This window comes from Emys orbicularis, chromosome 10, assembly GCF_028017835.1.
Source record: "Emys orbicularis isolate rEmyOrb1 chromosome 10, rEmyOrb1.hap1, whole genome shotgun sequence".
Taxonomy (NCBI): Eukaryota; Metazoa; Chordata; order Testudines; family Emydidae; genus Emys; species Emys orbicularis.
In genome coordinates this window covers 91,136,074-91,156,311 of record NC_088692.1, presented here as the reverse complement: position 1 = coordinate 91,156,311, position 20,238 = coordinate 91,136,074, and the positions used below count along the sequence as shown (strand labels likewise).

Here is a 20,238-nt window from a genome sequence, read left to right as displayed (position 1 = left end):
AAGGGACAGTTTCTGGTCAGCAGAAGATCACAAGCAAAGTTTTATCATCGCTGAATGGCTAGAGTCCTTATTAAAACTGGTGTCAGCTGAGAATTATAATGACATTTTCAACATAAACTCAGCTTTTCTGGTGAAGACACCTATCTAATTTCGTCACATGTACAGTATCCATTCAGTGCTCTGGGCACAGTACAAAAACCAAACTGCTCAATGGCTCAAGGAAACCATAAGGAGAGACATAAAGAGCCCTATGGCATCCAGCATGAGCCCCCTCACCTCAGATGATCACCACTCTCCCCCCGGGTCTTCTCAACACCCAGGAGCAGAGCCACTGCAAAACCAATTCCATCTACTCTTACTATAGACTGCAAACATGTCGATACCACCTTCAACAGTGTCAAAGGCAGCTGACAGATCCAATTAAATCAGTATGAATACTTCATTTGTGTGATGGTTTAAAAACAAACAAAACCCCAAAACTTTCTACATCCAAAAAAATTAGGACACTGTTTTGCACGTTTAATTAAAAAAAAAAAAAAAAAAAAAAAAAAAAAAGGCTGTATCTCAAACTAAAAGTGTCCAGGTTTAATCCTCTCTACAGAGGAATCTCCAGGCTAATTTGGGGGAAATGTGCGTGGGCTAGCTAGAATGCGCAGGCTAACGCCCCTCAATTCCTTCTCTACCACAGAGTCAGAGACAAGAAATCCGAAGGAGAGGGGAGGAGGGTGGACACATCTCAAAGAACCACAAGGTAACTACTACTACTTCATTAAATAGCACCCCTATGGGTGCTCCACAACCCAACGTCCTCCTCTCTACTTCGGAGTTCTTGTCACTGAAGGTGACTCCTGAGCAGTACCCCTTCTGGAGGGCTGGGACTTTGGAGTCGGAGGGACCATGGAGCCAAGGCATCGGAGACAGAGTCCCCAGTGATCGCAAAGCATTTGGCGAAAGTGTGAACTGATGCCCATGTCGCTGCTCTACAGATTTCTGAAATAAGGACATTCTTGAAGAAGGTGACAGAAGAAGAGATCGACCTTGTGGAGTGTGTACGAATAGAGTCTGGAGGAGTCATGTTTCGAACTTGGTAACAATGTCTGATACAATTCGAGAGCCTTTTGGCAGATATTGCTGAGCCCTTGGATCTTTCCGCAATGGAGAAGAAAATCCTAGGGAACTTCCTGAAGGCCTTTGTCCTGTCCAGGCAGAAGGCCAGCGTTCTCCTGACATCTAGGGTATGTAATATAGCCTCACTGTTGTTTTGGTGAGGCTTGGGTAGAAGATTGGAAGGTGAATCAATTGATTCATGTAAAATGGAGAGGTTATATTGGGGATGAATTTTGGATGCGGCCTGAGCATAATCTTGTCCAGAAAAAATACTGTGGAAGGGGGATGCGCCATCAGAGCCACCATCTCTCCTGGCCAAGGTAATTGCTATCAGGAAGGCCATTTTCATTGATAGGTATGTCAGCAAACAGGTTTCCATGGCTTCAAAGGTGGGCCTAGTCAGTTCTTTCAGTACCAGGTTTAGGTCCCACATGGAGGTAGAAAGTCGAAGTTGAGGGAAGAGGCTTACTATATCCTTGAGGAACCTTTTAGTAGTTGGGTGTGACAGCACTGAATATCTTTCTACAGTTTGGTGGAAAGCTGTTATAGCCACTAAGTGAGCCCTAAGAGAGCTTAGAGATTGTCCCAACTGTTTTAGGGTCAAAGCATAATCTAGGATATGCGGAAGAGTCGCAGATGTTGGAGAGATTTGTTGTGATGTTCATCAAATCTGAAACCTGGACCATTTCTGCAGGTAAGTATGTCGTGTCAAGGACTTCCTACTGTGAAGTATTACCTCCGGTACCTCCCTTGAACAGGAGCTTTCTAGGTGTTGGAACCAAGCAGGAGCCATGCCTTGAGGTGGAGAATCACCCTACATCCCAACTTGGGATGTCCTCTGTTCTGCAAGAGGAGGTGCGGGATGGCCGGGAGAGGGATTGGCTGGCACGATGCGAGCTGTGCCAGGTAAGGTTACCAGGTCTGTTCAACCAAGTAGGAGCAATCCAAAGGACGTGAGCTCCATCCCTTTTTATTTTCAGCATGATCTTTGACAGTAGGAGAAACAGAGGAAAGCTGTAGAGAATGTCCTGGTCCCAGCGGAGGTGGAGAGCATCACCCAGGGAGAGTTGTCCCATTCCTGCTCTGGAGCAGTAGCATGAACATTTCTTGTTCAGTGAGTGGCGAAGAGCCCTGTGGATGGTGCCCCCCATCGTCTTAATAGATTGTTAAGCACAGTCAGGTGTATCTCTCACTCATGGTCTTGTGGGAATTTGCGAGTTTTTTGTGCCCGGTAGATAAGCCACAGACAGTATAACGTCGTGGGAGATGCACCAATTCCATAGCCTCATCACTTCTGCACATAGGAAGGGCAACCTGGCTTCCCACTGCCGATTGATGTAGTACATACAGGCTATGTTGTCTGTTAGGATCTTTGTGTGTGATCCTGTGATCAGAGGGAGGAAAGGGGCGCAGGTATTCCTGACCGTTCTTAGCTTGAGGAGACTGACATGAAGGGGTATCTCTGTGGGCCACCATTTGCCTTGTACACCTCTACCCTGATATAATGCGACCCGATATAACACAAATTCGGATATAAGGCGGTAAAGCAGCACTCAGGGGGAATCAAAGCAAGTTAGATATAACGCGGTTTCACGTATAACGCGGTAAGATTTTTTGGCTCCCAAGGACAGCGTTCTATTGGGGTAGAAGTGTATCGTGAGGCTGTTTACAGGTGCACCCCACCCTATGAGTGATGCATCGGTGGTGAGGAGCAACGATGGTGATGTTTGCGAGAAGGGGACCCCTTTGCAAAACATTGGCTGGGTCTTTCCACCAGTCTGAAGAGTTTTTGATCCTGGTGGGTGGTGACAGGGATTTGTCCAGCCTGTTCTTTTTTGTAAACCGAGCTGAACCACATTTGGAGGCATCACATGTGAAGCCTGGCATGTGGTATTAGCACTGTGCCGGCTGCCATATGACCCAAGAATTGGAGGCAGAGCCTGACTGGTATTTGTGGGCTGTTTTGAATGCTGCTTATTAGTGTGACTAAGGATAGGAACCTATGTTGAGGTAAGAGGGCTTTGACCTGTAACGAATCAAGGTCGGCCCCTATGAATTCCAGGTGTTGCACTGGAGTGAGGGCCCAGTTCTGTAAACAAGTGAATTGTAGCTTCAGTGACTTGGTGAGCCTTTCAGAGAGATCGGGCTTTGAGGAGGCAATCATCCAAGTACAGGTAGATCGTTGAGAATGTAAATGAGCGGCCACCACTGAGAGAACCTTGGGGGGAAAATCTCAGGATTGATAATAGCCCAAAGGGGAACACTCTGTATTGGTAGTGGTCATGTCCCAGAGTGAATCTGAGAAATCATCTGTGAGCCGGTAAGACTGAGATATGAAAACAGGCGTCCTAGAGGTTGAGGGCTGAAAACCAATCTCCCTGTTCCAATGCTGGAATGATCGTTGATGAGGTGACCATCTTGAATTTTTGAGTCTTGAACAAACTTGTTGAGATCTGCTATGGGTCTCCAACCTCCCTTCCTTTTGGGTATTAGGAAATAATAGATGCCTCGTAGATGTTGAAGTACTGGTTCTATGGCTCCTAACTGGAGGAGGTGATCTATCTCTAATCGTCGTAAACTCTCATGAGAAGGGTCCCTGAAGAGGGATGGGGAAGAGTGTTGTGGCGAGGGTAGGGAGGTAAAAAGGATGGAGCTCCCAGTTCGAACAATCTCTAGGACCCATCGGTCCCATGTTATGCATTCCCCGGCACTGCAAAACACTGCCAATTGGTGGCCAAATAGGTGTGGAAAGATGGACAGCTGTGTCAATCAGGGGAAGTGGTCTAATAGTGCCTCAACCTACCCATCAAAAGTAGAGGGCTGAGACAAAGATTGTGGGCCACATGGCTTGCATTTAGGGAATTCCCCTTTCCTTCTTTGTGGTTCGTAGTGGTGATAAGGTTGGTACTGAGGCATATGTGGTCTATGTTGGGTTTGGGGACTAAATCATTTCTTTTGTCCCAGTGTCTAGATACCCAGTGATGGGAGGGTAGCCTTGTAGACCTTCAGGGTGTGAAGGGAGGCATTAGTCTTCTTCCTGAAGAGCTTCGTGCCTGCAAATAGAAGGTCCTTAACCGTGAACTGCACCTCTTTCAGGAAGCCCAAAAAACAGAGCCATGACACTCGTTGCATCACCATAGTTGTGGGGATGGACCAAACCACCACGTCGGCCGCGTCAAGGGCAAATTGCAGCAATGTCTTTGCCAGCTGAATAATGGCCTTAAATGAGACACGATGTGCTTCTGGCATTTTTTTCAATAAATTTTTGAGCAATTTATATAATCATATTTTGCCGTGAGGGCCTGATAGTTGCTGAAATGGAATTGTAGAGCGCTGAGGAGTATACTTTTCTGCCCAAAAGGTCCAGGCACTTCCAATCCCTATCTTAGGGAGTAGCCCTTGACTGGTGTTGTCAGCTGTGGCTCAGCCGACAACACCAGTCAAGGGTTGGCCATGTCCACCACGATAGAGTTGGGTGGCGGGAGGGAAAGGAGGAAATCAGATTCCTTGACGGGGACATAGCATTATTTGTTCACTCGCTTGCAGGCTGGCGCCACTGATGCTGGGGTTTACCACACTGACTTTGCCAGGTCTAAAATGGCCTTATTAATCATGAGAGCGATCTTTGGAAAGGATGAAGAGTGGAGGATGTCAAGAAGTTGATGGTGGGTATCCCTGACTTCCTCTAGTTCCTGGAAGCGACGGAAGTCATCTCCCAAAGATGGTGGAGGAGGCATGACCGTTTCATCCGAAAAGGAGGGTATAATCCTCGGTGTAACTTTCTCCTCAGTACCGGCTTTCTGTTCCTCCCTGAATTGAGGCAGTTCTGAAAACTTAGATGCTGCGACTGAGGGGATGTGCCTCGAGGGTTCCCAGGTGAGGCTCGAAGCATGAGAGGCTTGCTGATAGTGTGCTGCCCAAAGGTCCTAACATGGTCATTGGGGTGGTGGGTGCCCATGCGTGGCTGTACCAAGATGGTGGTGGTGGTGCCATCTATGGGTGTATCTTTGGGCTCTGTTGATAATAAGCACCATATAGAGCTTGTGAGGAGTACTGTGACACTAATTCCTCTGGCTCACTGTCTGAACCCTCGCTAGAGGGCGGAGGGGCATGGCATGGCAGCGGAGATACTTCCTGTGCTTGGTAGAGGCTTGGTGCAGAGGTCCTGGTACCAAGAGGTGGGGACTCCAGTGCATCCAACACGCGGAGGTCTCTGGAGTGGCGGGATTCCACCGGTACCAACAGTCCCAATGGCTGTGGGGAAGACTCATGTTTGCCAGGTGACTCATGGCGTGGGTCCGGAGAGTGGCCTCCATGAAGATCATCTTCTGTCTGTGCTCTCTATCCTTATGAGACCGGGGCCTTAGTTGCTGGCAAAATCCACACTTTTGTTGAATGAAGACTTCCCCAGGGCAACAAATGCACTTGGGAGTGCTTATCTGCGACAGGGATTGCCTCTTTGCAAGAGAAGCACTTCTTGAAGCTCGGTGAGCCGGGCATACCCCACTGGGGGAAAGGTCCCCAACAAGGGAAGAGGCGGGAAAGAAATTAGTCTTTTTTTTTTTTTTTTTTTTTTTTTTTAAAAGGTAAAATAAGAAGAAACTACAACTAGAACTACAACCATGAACTAGGAGGCTAACTAATATAGAAATGCAGATTGAAGTAATGGTCTTAACGGACTGTGAATAGCTCTGTAGATTGGAGAGGGGGCGGGGCAGTTGAGAAGAAACCGAAGGCGGTTAGCCCGCGCGGGCTAGATAGCCTCGGGGCGCAGCACAAAGAGAGACAGCGCATATGCGGGCCTAACGGACACTGCTACCGAAGTTCTCTGATCAGCAGTGCAGGGACGCAAGCACACCTACAATGGAGCACCCATACGGACACTACTCGAAGAAGAAATACTTTTTGCTGGACCATGCCCAGTATTCTTCTTATAATTATAATTTATTGGTATTTCTGTAGCACCTAGGAACCCTAGCCATGAATCAGGAGACCACTGTGCTAGGCACTGTACAACACAGAACAGGAGTATGGTCCCTGCCCCAAAGAGCTTACAGTATGAAATTTCTGAAATTGAAAGTTACACTAGTTACAGGACTATAGAAAGATATATGCAATATTGATGTTTGTTATGCAGTGTGACAGGGTCAGGCCAGATGGCTACAGTAGAGTAACAGAAGGTAGATACATTAGCCCCAGATTAAGCAGGTCCTTTTTCCCTGAGTAAGATAATGGGCTGTTCCAGAACAAGATCATAGAATATCAGGGTTGGAAGGGACCAGGGCCGGCTCCAGCTTTTTTTGCCGCCCCAAGCAGTGAAGCAAAAAAAAAAAAAAAAAAAGATAAAGCCATGATTGGCGGCACTTCGGCGACAGCTCTACCATGCCGCTTCATTCCCCCCACCACCACCACGATGGGTAAACTTGAGTGCCTGGTATTAAATGAGGATATTGATATAAGAGGCATCACAGGAATTCAGTGGAATGAAGATAATCAATGGGATATGGTAACACCAGGGTGCAAAATATATAGGAATCACGGAGTAGGTCGTGCTGGTGGGAGAGTGGCACTATATGTGAAAGAAAGCAGAGTCAAATATACTAAAAATCTTAAATGAATCAAACTGTATCACAGAATCTCTATGGATTCCATGCTGGAATTCCATGCTTGAGTATAACAGTACAAATATACTACTGATCACCTGACCAGGAGGGTGACTGTAAAATGCTCAAGGTTGATTAGAGAGGCTACAAAAAGAGAAAACCCAATAATAACAGGAAATTTCAACTACTCCCATATTGACTGGGTACATGTCACCTCAGAACAGGATGCAGAGATAAAATTTATAGATAACATTAATGACTGCTTCTTGGAGCAGCTAATACTGGAATCCACAAGGGAAGACACAATTCTTGATTTAGTCCAAAATGGAGCACAGGATCTGGTCCAAGAGATGACCGTAGCTGAACCACTCAGTAATAGTGACCATAATGTAATTAAATCTAACATCCTTATAGGGGAGAAAATACCAAAGAAACCCACCACAGTAGCATTTAATTTCATAAAGGAGAACTACACAAAAATGAGGAACTAGTTAAATGGAAATTAAAAGGTATAGTCATAAGAGTGAAATGCCTGCAAGCTGCACAGAAACTTTTTAAAAACACCAAAGAGAGGCTCAAGCAAAATGTATACCCCAAATAAAAAAAGAAAGTAAGAAGGCTAAAAACTGCCACTATAGCTAAACAACAGAGTAAAAGAGGCAGTTAGAGACAAAAAGACATTTTCTAAAAATTGGAAGTCAAATCCTAGTGAAGAAGATATTAAGGAGCATAAATTTTGGCAAGTCAAGTGTAAAAGCACAATTAGGCAGACCAAAAAATAATTTGAAGAGCAACTAGCAAAAGGCACAAAAACAGGATTTTTTTTTTTTTTAAACCACATCAGAAGCAGGAAACCTGCCAAACAATCAGTGGGGCCACTGGACGATCGAGGTGCTAAAGGAGTACTTGTGAAAGACATGGCCGTTGTGGAGAAGCTAAATGAATTCTTTGCATCGGTCTTCACTGCACAAGATGTGAGGGAGATTCTCTTACCCGAGTCATTCTTTTCATGTGACAAATCGGAGATACTGTCAAGATTGAGGTATCAACAGAGGCGGCTTTGGAACAAACTGATAAATTAAACAGTAATAAATCACCAGAACCAGATGGGTATTCACCCAAGAGTTCTGAAGAAACTAAAAAATGTAACTGCAGAACTATTAACTGTGGTGCGTATCGTCTCTCTTAAATAATCTTCTAAACCAGATGACTGGAGGGTAGCTAAAGTAATGCCAATTTTTTAAAAAGGCTCCAGAGGTGGCCAGTAAGCCTAACTTCAACACCAGGCAAATTGGTTGAAACTATAATAAAAAACAAAATTATCAGACATGTAGATGAACACGATATTTTGGGGAAGAGTCAGCATGGTATTTGTAAAGGAAAATCATTCCTCTCCAATCTATGAGATTACTTTAAGGGCATCAACAAGTATGTGGACAAGAGTGATCTAGTGGATACTCACACCTTCTTGTCAACTGTTTGAAATGGGCCATCCTGATTATCACTACAAAAGTTTTTTTTTCTCCTGCTGATAATAGCCCACTTTAATTGTTCCCTGTGTATATATATATATCTTCCTACTGTATTTTCCACTGCATGCATCCGATGAAGTGGGTTTTAGCCCACAAAACCTTATGCCCAAATAAATTTGTTAGTCTCTAAGGTGCCACAAGTGCTCCTCGTTCTTTTTGCTGATACAGACTAACACGGCTACCACTCTGAAACTTGTGGATACAGGGTACTTGAATCTTCAGAAAGCCTTTGACAAGTGCCTCACCAATGGGTGAAAGTCCTCTCATGGGTCAGTAACTGGTTAAAAGATAGGAAACAAAGGATAGAAATAAATGGACAGTTTTCACAGTGGAGAGAGGTAAATAGCCAGGTCCCCCAAGGATCTGTACTGGGGCCAGTGCTGTTCAGTATATTCATAAATGATCTCAAAAAAGGGGTAAACATTGAGGTGGCAAAGTTTGCAGACAATACTAAATTACTCAAGATAGTTAAGTCCAAAGCTGTCTATAAGGGATCTCCCAAAACTGGGTGACTGGGCAACAAAATGGCAGATGAAATTCAATGTTGATAAATGCAAAGTAATGCACAATGGAAACCATAATCCCAACTATGCATACAAAATGATGGGATCTAAATTAGCTGTTACTGCTCAAGAAAAATCTTGGGAGTCATTCTGGATAGTTCTCTGAAAACATCCGCTCAACATGCAGTGTCAGTCAAAAAAGCTAACCATTAGGAAAGGGATAGATAAGAAAAAAAATATCATAATGCCACTATATAAATCCATGGTACACCCATACCTTGAATAACTATGTGCAGTTCTGGTCGCCCCATCTCAAAAAAGATGCATTAGCATTGGAAAAGGTAAAAAGAAGATCAATGGAAATGATTAATGGTATGGAACAGCTTCCATATGAAAAGAGATTTAAAAGACTGGGATTTTTCACCTTGGAAAAGAGACAACTAAGAGGGCTTATGATAGAAGTCTATAAAATCATGAATGGTGTCGAGTGAATAAGGAATTGTTATTTACCCCTTCACATAACATACAAACCATGGGTCACTCAATGAAACTAATACGCAGCAGGTTTAATACAAACATAAGGAAGTACTTCTTCACACAATGCACAGTCAATCTGTGGAACTCATTGCCTGCGGATGTTGTGCAGGCTAACAGTATAACTGGGTTCAAACAAGAATTAGAGAAGTTCATGGAGACTATTAAACAAGATGGCTAGAGATGCAACCCCGTGTTTTGGGTGTCCCTAAGCCTGTGACTACATGGTGCTGGGACTGAACAACAGATGATAGATCACTTGATAATCATCCTGTTCTGTTCTTTCCCTCTGAAGCATCTGGCATCAGCCACTGTCAGAAGACAGGATACTGGGCTAGATGGAGCATTGGTCTGACCGAATATGGCCATTTTTATGTTCTTAGAAATTCAAAAATCAAAATCATTATGGTCCAGATCTATTGCAGGGCCCACATTAGGAACCAGGGCCATTACAGACATCTGATGTGACCATATAACATAAACTTTGAATTTCATTCCCATGACAAGGGCTGTGTTTGGATGACCGCAAAGTTCTCTTATGGGTGGGAGGAAGAAACATGCTTTGTCACTCCAGCCAGCTCAAGTTCTGCTTTCTGTTGGGACATATGAAGAATGGGACAGAAAGTAAATACTGAAAATATAGTTATGCCTCTATATAAGCCAACAGGATGTCCTTGCCTGATTACTGTGCTCAGTTCTGGTCATCCTGTCTCAAAAAAACCCATAACAAAGAAAGAAAGGGGGCTCACAGATGAGAGACAAACATGATAGGAGGCCTAGCAAGACAGAAAAGGAGATGAACAAGAGAGGACATTATAGAATTAACAACAACAAAAAATGACATAGAAAAGGTAAATCGGGCACTCCTATTTGCCCTCTTTCATAATACAAGAGGATGCCTATGATGCATTAATCTGTTAGAACTCACTGCCACAAGGTATTGAGTCAAAAACATTTATCAGGATGCAAAAAGGGATCAACACTTTTGTGTGTAATGAGAACATCCACAGTTCTATATTACACACACATTTCAAACAGGAGCTATAAATTTCCCCATGCTTAGGAGCATAAGCCAACCACTAACTAAGTGAATAAAAAGAAACTTCCCCTCTGAACAGGTTATTCCATTGGGGGATTCATTATAAGGATTCTTTCAGGCAGGTTATTGGACTACATGGATGTCCAGACTTCTGCTCTGGTCCTGTATGGCAATTCTTACATTTCTTAAAACCTTGCCCATACAAACAGTACTATGTGATTGCTGGCTTGGTTTCTCCGTCTCTCTCTGTGGTTTCATAATGAGATTTGCTCATGTGACCCAAGTAGGAAACCCAGTATCTATTTGGAGCATTCAGGAAATGAGTTAATCAAGACAGCAAGCTCTTAAATTAAAATTTAACCTTTCCTAGTCCATACACTATCTTTTCAGGGGTGAAATAAATATTTCAGTAAATGGGGACTGAATTGTGGCAGGAAGAATGAGAGAGAGAGTCCGTCGGTCTTAGTCTCCACTGATTAATGTAGTCTTGGCCCCTAACATTTGTAGCAAACCCCTAAGACGTTGTTGGGGAACACACTGGACTAGATACTGGAAAGAGCTCAGGAAAGTTATTTCATCCTACTTACATATACAGAAGATTCCATTTAATGCACAGGACTGAAAAAATGTCATCTTTTCAAAGAATGAAACAGGAAAGAAATGAGTAGAAAATTCTGCTAGCCTAGAATCAGTCTTGCACACCTAGTGACTCTGGGAAACTCCAGAGACTTCTTTCTGGAAGGTAGCTTTAGGTCACATGTCCTCTCTTCACATATGGAGATTATTAACGTAGCTATGGAAACCATTCTCTATTTTATTAGCATGTACATAAGATCACATGACATTTAGAGGGACATGCAAAAGAATCACAAAACATGTCTGACATGATTTCTTTGGACTATATTATAGCATCACAGTAACAGTTACAATTACACTATTTATTCTGGACGATTGACATTAATTTATTATTATTTGTAGACTGAAAATGCACCCAAAATGTGTAAGGAACACATTCTCTAAAGTGTTTACTATAAAAAAAAGTTAATAGGTGAAAGGTGAAGGAACTGGACCACTATGTGATTCTTGCTTATACATCCAAAGAAGGACATTTGAGATAACATTTTAACTTCACTGCTAAGAAACGTCCTAACACTGCAGGGATGTGCCTGTTTTTGACATAAGATCACTGTAGTTCCTAACCTGGCAAGATCACTATTTTGCCAGATGACATTCATAAAGGGCTTTTTATTGCAGTAATAAATCAAAAGGACAAGGAATATGGAAAGTGGTTCTCCCTGAAGTACAATCTGCAAGTTCAGATTGTGTTACAATTCCCAGAGGAAATGTAAATGTGTCTCCTAAAAGGACATGCATGTCACTAATGGCTTGTCTACATGAAAACTTAGTTTGAGGGAAGCTGGGGTGTAAGTCTACCCCACAGTAGCCTGCCATGCATTAAAAGTTCGTGTGGACTCTACTGCTGTGCATTAAAAGTTTCCTAGTGAACTTTAATCTACTTTTTCAAAGCAAAGTAGGTCAAAGAGCACTAGAGAACTTTTAGTGTGTGGCAGGAGGGTCCGCACAGACACTTAGGCCTTGTCTACACTAAAGGGAAAACTCGATCTAAGCTAAGCAATTTGAGTTACGTGAATAGCACAACTCAAAATCGACGTAGCTTAGATCTACTTACCGCGGGGTCCACACTATGCGATGTCGACAGGAGACACTCTCCCGTTGACTCCCTCTACTCTTCTCGATCAGGTGGAGTACAGGAGTGGAGAGTGATCAGCGGTCGATTTAGTGGGTCTTCACTAGACCTGCTAAATCAACTGCCGATGCATCGATTGACACTTGGAAAGTGTAGACAAGCCCTCTGTGTGCAGCAGGCTACTATGGAGTAGATTTATATCCCAGTTTGCTACGAACTAAGTGCTCATGTAGACAAGCCCTAATACAGATCCATATGACTCCTGTGTATTTGACCCATCCAAATTGCTTCTTGAAATCTTGATCCTAATAAAGCTTTGTGTTGTATGTATATGTATGCATATTCGACCATAAAGATAGAAAGGGGAGGGAGGAGCTGGCAAGTAGTTGTGTTCTTAGGAATCAATTTGTCCCTGAGATCTTGCTTTCTGAAACTTGAAAGGGTTCTTTTGTTAATTCAACAAATTAAAAGCATTTCAGCCACAAATAAAAATGAATCAAATTATTCCAGTTTTAGTATGTTTATTTTCAGACACTAGTTTCTCAACCCTGGGGTTCAGTCAACTAAAGTTGTCTAGATGGGAATGGAATTATTGAAAGATTATCTCTGAAGAATTCATTTGTGTGCCTAGTTCCACACCTCCCTTAAAGGTGCCAAAACAGCCAGTTTTTACAGAATGCAAATGTGAACCCCAATTGAATGTTTCAAAATACAATTAAGCACCTACATGAGAGACTCAAGACATCACAGTATACAAGTGTAATGTAGCCAAAAATGCCTTTTTGGGAGTGGCAAAGTTTTGAATATCTAACACATTGGACCTTGCCCAGTTTCTCAGGTATTAAAGGCTATTTCTGATTCATGTTTCTCAAATCCTTTTAATGTTTTCAAATTTATTTCTCACCTATTTCTTCCTGCTGAACTGTCTTGTAAATAAAGCAAACAGGCATCACCAAGTGATCCAGCTAAGAACCTCATTATGCTCTTATGCACATCCCTGATGAAACGTTAAGGAGCAGGGAAAGAGCAGACAGAACATTACCTAAACGGGCACAGAAAAGAACTAGAGTCCACAATTTTACCATACTAAGAAGTGGAGTGCGGGGAGGAGACACACTTCTGAACTTGTGGCAAGAATTTCCTTCCTGTATACTGCAGTTGAGAAATACAGCATTAGCGCTTGCTACACATTATTTCAACTCCAGTTCCCTTTTTGTTGTAGCAGTTTGAGTTAAAAAGGACCTGTCTGGAGCAGGCCTGTTCCTCAAGGTTTAGCCATGCAGCAACCATGCTGTCAGGTGCAGGGAGGTTCGGTTCAGATGTAGCAGCCAACTGTGGTACTGCAAGAGCAGGTCCGGGCGGTTTGGGAGCGCCCAGGCAGCTGCCACTGCCAAGTCCATGAGCATGCCAAAACAATGTCGGTGAGGCCATGCCGGAGCTTTTACAATGACTCATGATCTGTCCCTCTTGATCTTGAAGAGGGTCCTGTGGATGAGGGGAATGAGTGAAAAAGTGTACATAAGGAAGTCCCCCCAGGACAGGAAAAAGGCATCCGAAAGTGAGCCTTCGTCGAGACCGTAGAGAGCAAAACCAGTGACATTTTCTGTTTTGTTTGGAAGCAAACAGGTCCACCCAGGGTGTTCCCCACTTCTGGAAGATGGTCCTGATGACCTCCGGATGGAGGGACCACTCGTGGGGAGAGAAGAAACTCTGCTGAGATGATCTTCTAGAGAGTTGCGGACTTCCGGTAGCTGTGAGACTTCCAGATGGATGGCATGTTGAATACAGAAGTCCCACAGGCGAAGGGCTTCTTGGCAGAGGGCTGATAACCGTGCTTCCCCTTGCTTGTTGACATAGAACATCAAAATTGTGTTGTCTGTCAACATCTGCACTACCTTGCCTGAGAGCTGGGGAAGGAACACTTAGCAGGCCGGGTGGATGGCCCTGAGCTCTCTGACGTTTATATGTAATGACAGCTCCTCTCTGGACCATAGGCCCTGTGTCCTAAGGGGACCGAGGTGAGCTCCCCACCCTAAATCCGAGGCTGATACCAGGGACAGGGTGGGTCAAGGAGTCACAAACGGAACCCCTTCCATCATATTGTGCGGGTTCGATCACCTGCTAAGGAGGTAAGTATTTGTGGTGGAATCGTGAGGATCTTGTCCAAGTGATGCCTGACTGGGGAGTAGACAGATGCCAGCCACATCTGTAGGGGTCTGAGGCACAGTCTTGCATGCTGAACCATATAAGTGCACGCTGCAATGTGACCTAGCAGCTTGAGGCAGACCTGGACTGTAGGGAGCGGGTAGGAGTGACTTGGGCAATCAGATCTGACATTGCCCTGAATCTGGCTTCCAGTAGGAACGTTCTGGCTCGGGTAGAATCTAGGACCTCTCCAATTAATGCTATCCTCTGCATCAGGACCAATGTTGACTTCTGTTCGTTTATCAACAGGCCCAGCTCTGGGCAGGTGGCTTGTACTATCGTGATGCTGTGCTGAACATGTGCCCTCGAGTGACCTCTGATGAGCCAATCATCGAGGTATGGGTAGATCTGAATACCTCTGCATCTGAGGTAGGCTGCGACCATGCATTTTGTGAATACTCTTGGCGCTGTTGCTAGGCCAAACAGGAGCTCGGCAAACTGGTAGTGGGCCTGTCCGACTATGAACCGTAGAAACCTCCGGTGGCCATGAAAAATTGAAATATCGAAGTATGCGTCCTTTAACTCTAGGGTGGTGTACCAGTCTCCAGGGAGGGGATAATGGAGGCCAGGGAGACAGTGCAGAACTTCAACTTTTTGAGGTATTTGTTGAAGCCTCGCAGGTCCAAGATGGGATGTAGACCCCCTTTTGCCTTTAGAATCAGAAAATAATGGGAGTAAAACCCTTTCCCTCTCAGTTCTTTGGGAACTTCTTCTACGGCCCCCACTTGTAGGCCCCCTCCACACCTCCTGGATGAGCAGTTGCTTGTGAGAAGGGTCCCTGAAGAGTGACAGGGAAGGGGGGTGGGAGGGAGGGATAGAAATAAATTGGAGGGTGTACCCAACTGCTACACTGCTGAGCACCCACTAGTCCAATGTTATAATGGCCCAAGCAGGGAGGTAGGGCAAAAGATAATTTGAAAATAAGAGGGGGGTAGAATCCTGGTTGCAAACTGGGAGGTCGCCCTCAGGCGCACCTTCAAAATGCCTGCTTGTTTCCAGGCGGGTAATGGCTAGATTCCGGTTGGGATGATGAGGATTGTGGCTGGCCTTGATGGCGCTTGTAGCTCTTGCCCTTTCTACGGTAGGGCTCAGCTCTAGTCTGGCCTGCAAATCTTTGAGGCTGCTGGGGTTTGAAACGCTTCCTTGAAGCCCCACGAGTGTAGAGGCCCAAGAAGCAGCTTTTGAGTCTTTTAGCCAGTGTAACCTAGTGTCTGTTTGGTCGGAAAACTGGGCTAAACCATTAAAGGGGAGGTCCTGGATGGATTGTTGGACCTCTGCAGATAAGCCAGCAGACTGCAGCCATGACGCCCAATGCATCGTCACAGCCGACACCATTGTCCTGGCTGAGGAATCAGCCGCAGCAGAGGCCGCCTGGAGGGATGCCCTTGCCACTGCCTTGCCCTCATCTATTATAGCCAGGAACTCCTGCCTGGATTCTTGGGGCAGAGAATCTCCAAACTTGGCCATGGAATGCCACGTATCAAAGTCATAGTGCCCCCGCAAGGATTGGTGGCTTGAAATGTGCAGTTGGAGGCTGGCCATTGAATAAACTTTTTTGCCAAAAATATACAGCCTCTTTGCATCCTTATTCTTTGGGGTCGAACTGGTTTGGCCTTGCCTGTCCCTCTCATGGGCTGCTGCGATTACCAAGGAGCCAGAGAAGGGGTGCATATAGAGGTATTCGAAGCCTTGGAAGGGCTGTAATATTTCTTCCCTGCACATTTGGAAATGGGGGGCAGAGAGGATGGGATCTGCCATAAGGCCTGGACCAGCTTAATGTTGCCCTTGTGAACCGGCAAGGCGACCCTCGCTGGGGTCGCTGTGGCCAAAATGTCAAACAGGGTGTTGGAGGGCTCCATCAACTCCTCAGCTTCAAGGCCCAAGTTTGCTTCCCCACACTTAAGAATCTCTTGGTGAGCCTTAAAGTCATCATGTGGCTGGGGGAGGAACCGGCTCCACGTCCCCTGCTGGGTGGGCCTCGTCCTGGGGTGGCTGAGGACCCTGGGAGCGATCCCTCATCCGAGTCGGGTGGCGGGCAGGATACAGTGGCTGAGTGTCTCTCTGATGCCTCAGAGACTGAGAACGGCACATGGGATTCTGGGGCAGGGGAAAACCTCCATGGGTTCCAGAACTGCCAGGGAACTGGCCACTGTCCTTGAAGCCATGCACCTGCTAGTGAGCCCCTGGAACTCCCGTTGGCACGGCAGGATACCCCCGATTTCTGGGTACCACAACTTCCTCACCCTCGGAGTCCGAGAAGGAAGGGTCCTCTCCTGGTGACCAGGGCGGAGCCACAGCTTCCTTAGCCTGCAGAGAACAGTGCCGGCGTTCTATAGAGCAGTGCAAGGCGGCTGGGAACCAGCAATGGTGCTCGGGTGACTGGCAGCATTAATCCGGGGATCAGTGATCCGAGTCCGCGGATCAGTATCGCGGCTCTGGTGACTGAGTGGGATTGCAAAGACCAGCACCTAGGATCTGCTGACTGGCATCAAGGCTCCGGGGATTGCCATCGAGTTCTTGGGGACTGGCTCTGGAGTTCTGGGGATCAGCACCGGGTGGAGAGCAGCAGTGACACTCTGGAGACCGATGCCGGGCGTCCTGGGACCAGGCTTGTGCCTCAAGGGGTCGGTGGTGACAGTCCGGTGAGTGGTGCTGGGGGCTCAGGGACCATTGTCGAGGGTCCTGGGGACCGGTGCCTGGAACTCATGGAATGGCCACGAGACTCCACTGGCTGGTAACATGGCTCCGGGGATCACCTACATTAACCTGGTGACCGGGATGGTGCCGGGGAGTGGCACCGCAGAGATGGGGATTGCTGCACAAATCCCAATGCAGGCTTGCCCCTAGCTGGGATTGCCATTGCGGGCGGGGGTTCCCGGGACTTTTCCGCAAGTGGATCTGCCAGAATGTCCTTGGCCTTTTGAAAGGCCTCAGGTGTAGTCGGCACCGTGAGGACACAGGCACCTCTGCCACTACACAGGGCAAGAGGCAGATCCTGAAGTGGGCTTGGGAGCTTATCTAGCAAGTCTGCTGCCTGGCCATTCTCTAGGAAAGACAAGGTACCTCTCGCAGGTTCTTGTTCACCTATAACTTTCCCGTTGCCCTTGTGAGACACTGGGGAGTGGCCTCTCCCGTGTTTCTTATGCCTCTTGGACAGCACCAGGGATGGAGATCAGTGCCAGAAGGAGGCTGGCGTCGGAGGGGCGCTTTTCACCAATGCCAGGTCAGAGTGGGCTGGCTCATAGGCCGGTGCGAGGGCTGACTCCATGAGGAGTGCTCGGAGTCTAATGTCCTGCTCCTTCTTTGTACACGATTTGAAGCTCTTGCAGATATGCTACTTGTTGCGTACATGGGACACCCTTAAGCACTTCAAACAGCTTTGATGGGGATCACTAACTGGCATGGGCTTGTCATACTGGTCACAAGGCTTGAGGATTGGGTCATGCCCCGTCCCTGGGTAAAGTTCATAGGGGACTGCCTCACTACAATTAAGTAGTGCTTAACTAACTAACTACCTAAACTACGAATACTCTAACTATATACACTAAAGAGTTAGAAGAATCATAGAATATCTGGGTTGGAAGGGACCTCAAGCCTGACCTTAAAAACCTCTGAGGAAGGAGATTCCACCACCTCCCTAGGTAACCCATTCCAGTGCTTCACCACCCTCCTAGTGAAAAAGTTTTTCCTAATATCCAACCTAAACCTCCCCCACTGCAACTTGAGAACCATTACTCCTTGTTCTGTCATCTGGTACCGCTGAGAACAGGTAGTTGAAAGCAGCTATCAAATCCCCCCTCATTCTTCTCTTCTGCAGACTAAACAATCCCAGTTCCCTCAGCCTCTCCTCGTAAGTCATGTGCTCCAGCCCCCTGATCATTTTTGTTGCCCTCCACTGGACTCTTTCCAATTTTTCCACATCCTTCTTGTAGTGTGGGGCCCAAAACTGGACACATTACTCCGGATGAGGCCTCACCAATGTCGAATAGAGGGGAATGATCACATCTCTCGATCTGCTGGCAATGCCCCTAATTATACAGCCCCAAATGCCGTTAGCCTTCTTGGCAACAAGGGCACACTGTTGACTCATATCCAGCTTCTCGTCCACTGTAACCGCTAGGTTCTTTTCTGCAGAACTGCTGCATAGCCATTCGGTCCCTAGTCTGTAGCAGTGCATGGGATTCTTCCATCCTAAGTGCAGGACTCTGCATTTGTCCTTGTTGAACCTCATCAAATTTCTTTTGGCCCAATCCTTTAATTTATCTAGGTCCCTCTGTATCCTATCCCTACCCTCCAGCCTATCAACCACTCTCCCAGTTTAGTGTCATCTGCAAACTTGCTGTAGGTGTAGTCCACACCATCCTCCAGATCATTGATGAAGATATTGAACAAAACCGGCCCCAGGACCGTTGGGGCACTCCGCTCGATACCGGCTGCCAACTAGATATGGAGCCATTGATCACTACCTGTTGAGCCCGACAATCTAGCCAGCTTTCTATCCACCTTATAGTCCATTCATCCAGCCCATACTTCTTTAACTTGCTGGCAAGAATACTGTGGGAGACTGTATCAGTAGCTTTGCTAAAGTCAAGGAATAACACATCCACTGCTTTCACCTCATCCACAGACCCAGTTATCTCTTCATCGAAGGCAATTAGGTTAGTCAGGCATGACTTGCCCTTGGTGAATCCATGCTGACTGTTCCTGATCACTTTCCTCTCCTCTAAGTGCTTCAGAATTGATTCCTTGAGGACCTGCTCCATGATTTTTCCAGGGACTGAGGTGAGGCTGACTGGCCTGTAGTTCCCCGGATCCTCCTCCTTCCCTTTTTTAAAGATGGGCACTACATTAGCCTTTTTCCAGTCATCCGGGACCTCCCCTGATCGCCATGAGTTTTCAAAGATAAATCACTGGTATGATTGCTTGCCGAAGCAAGGAGATGTTCCAACACCATCACTAGCGGTAAAAAGGAACTGAAGGGGGGAGGGGGCGGCGCCTCTTATGCTGGTGCATACGCAGAGGGCGCCAGAGCCAGCCCTACCGATACCACTGGGGGGAAAGCTTTCAGCACCAGTGCAGGTGGTGAGCACACACACCTGACATGGAATGGACATGAGCAAGCACTCGAAGAACTGTGTACCTAACTTGAGACATCTCAGGCCTAATTTTCAGAGGTGTTGAGCATGCAAAATTTACAACTTCAGCTGATAACAGTGGGTGTGCTTAATCCCTTGAAAATCAGGTCCTGTGCGTCTCAAAATGGGTACCACCACCCCCATCAGTGAATATTTTTGAAAATGTGTGTCTAAAGTATCAATCTACAGCACAGCATTAACTACACCACATCTGTGCCTATACTCCTACCAGTGACCCAAGTTTAGACTCTAGCTTGGGTAATATGAAATGAGTTCAGTATCTCTTCTACAAGACTTCATTTGTCCACATCAAAAAACACTCTTGCAGCATAGCATAGCATAGCATAGCATAGTTTAACATCATTTTCGGTCTCTGCTCAAGGGTGGCTCAGAACTTACCTAGAATCATTATGTGGCCAAGGTTATTTCCATGACTTGGCTTTAACGAGAGATCCAATCCAGCCCCTCCTCCTCCCTAGCAGCTCCCCCATACCCAGTAAACTGACTAATTTTGATTATATACTTTTGGAATGGTCAGAGTCCTAAGGTACATTTGTAATGGAACAGATTTTAGAAAAGGAAGAGACCTCCTAGTCCACTAAGTCCATGAGCCAGTAAACAGCATGTTCTCTTAGTGTTTTAAGATCAGGATCAAAAGGGCCTCAGCACAGCTGTGTATATGGGGAGCCTACGATTGGAGTAAGTGGTGAGATGCACTCACAGAACTGGTGGTGAGGGGGGGAGGAGGAGGAGAAGGGCCAGAACTGGAATAGCAGCAGGGGCTGTGTGGTGGTGTATGCACACCCCATCCCTTGTTGGGGTGGGCAGGGGGTGTGCTAGTACTGCGGTTACAGCCTACCAGACTGTCTTGG

General features: G+C 46.1%; 1 protein-coding gene across 1 annotated transcript in view; it reads right to left on the bottom strand.

Annotated features, from left to right (window-relative positions):
• The window catches only part of IQGAP1 (IQ motif containing GTPase activating protein 1), a 178,739-nt gene that overhangs the window by 84,308 nt on the left and 74,193 nt on the right, over positions 1 to 20,238 (bottom strand). The window lies entirely within an intron of this gene.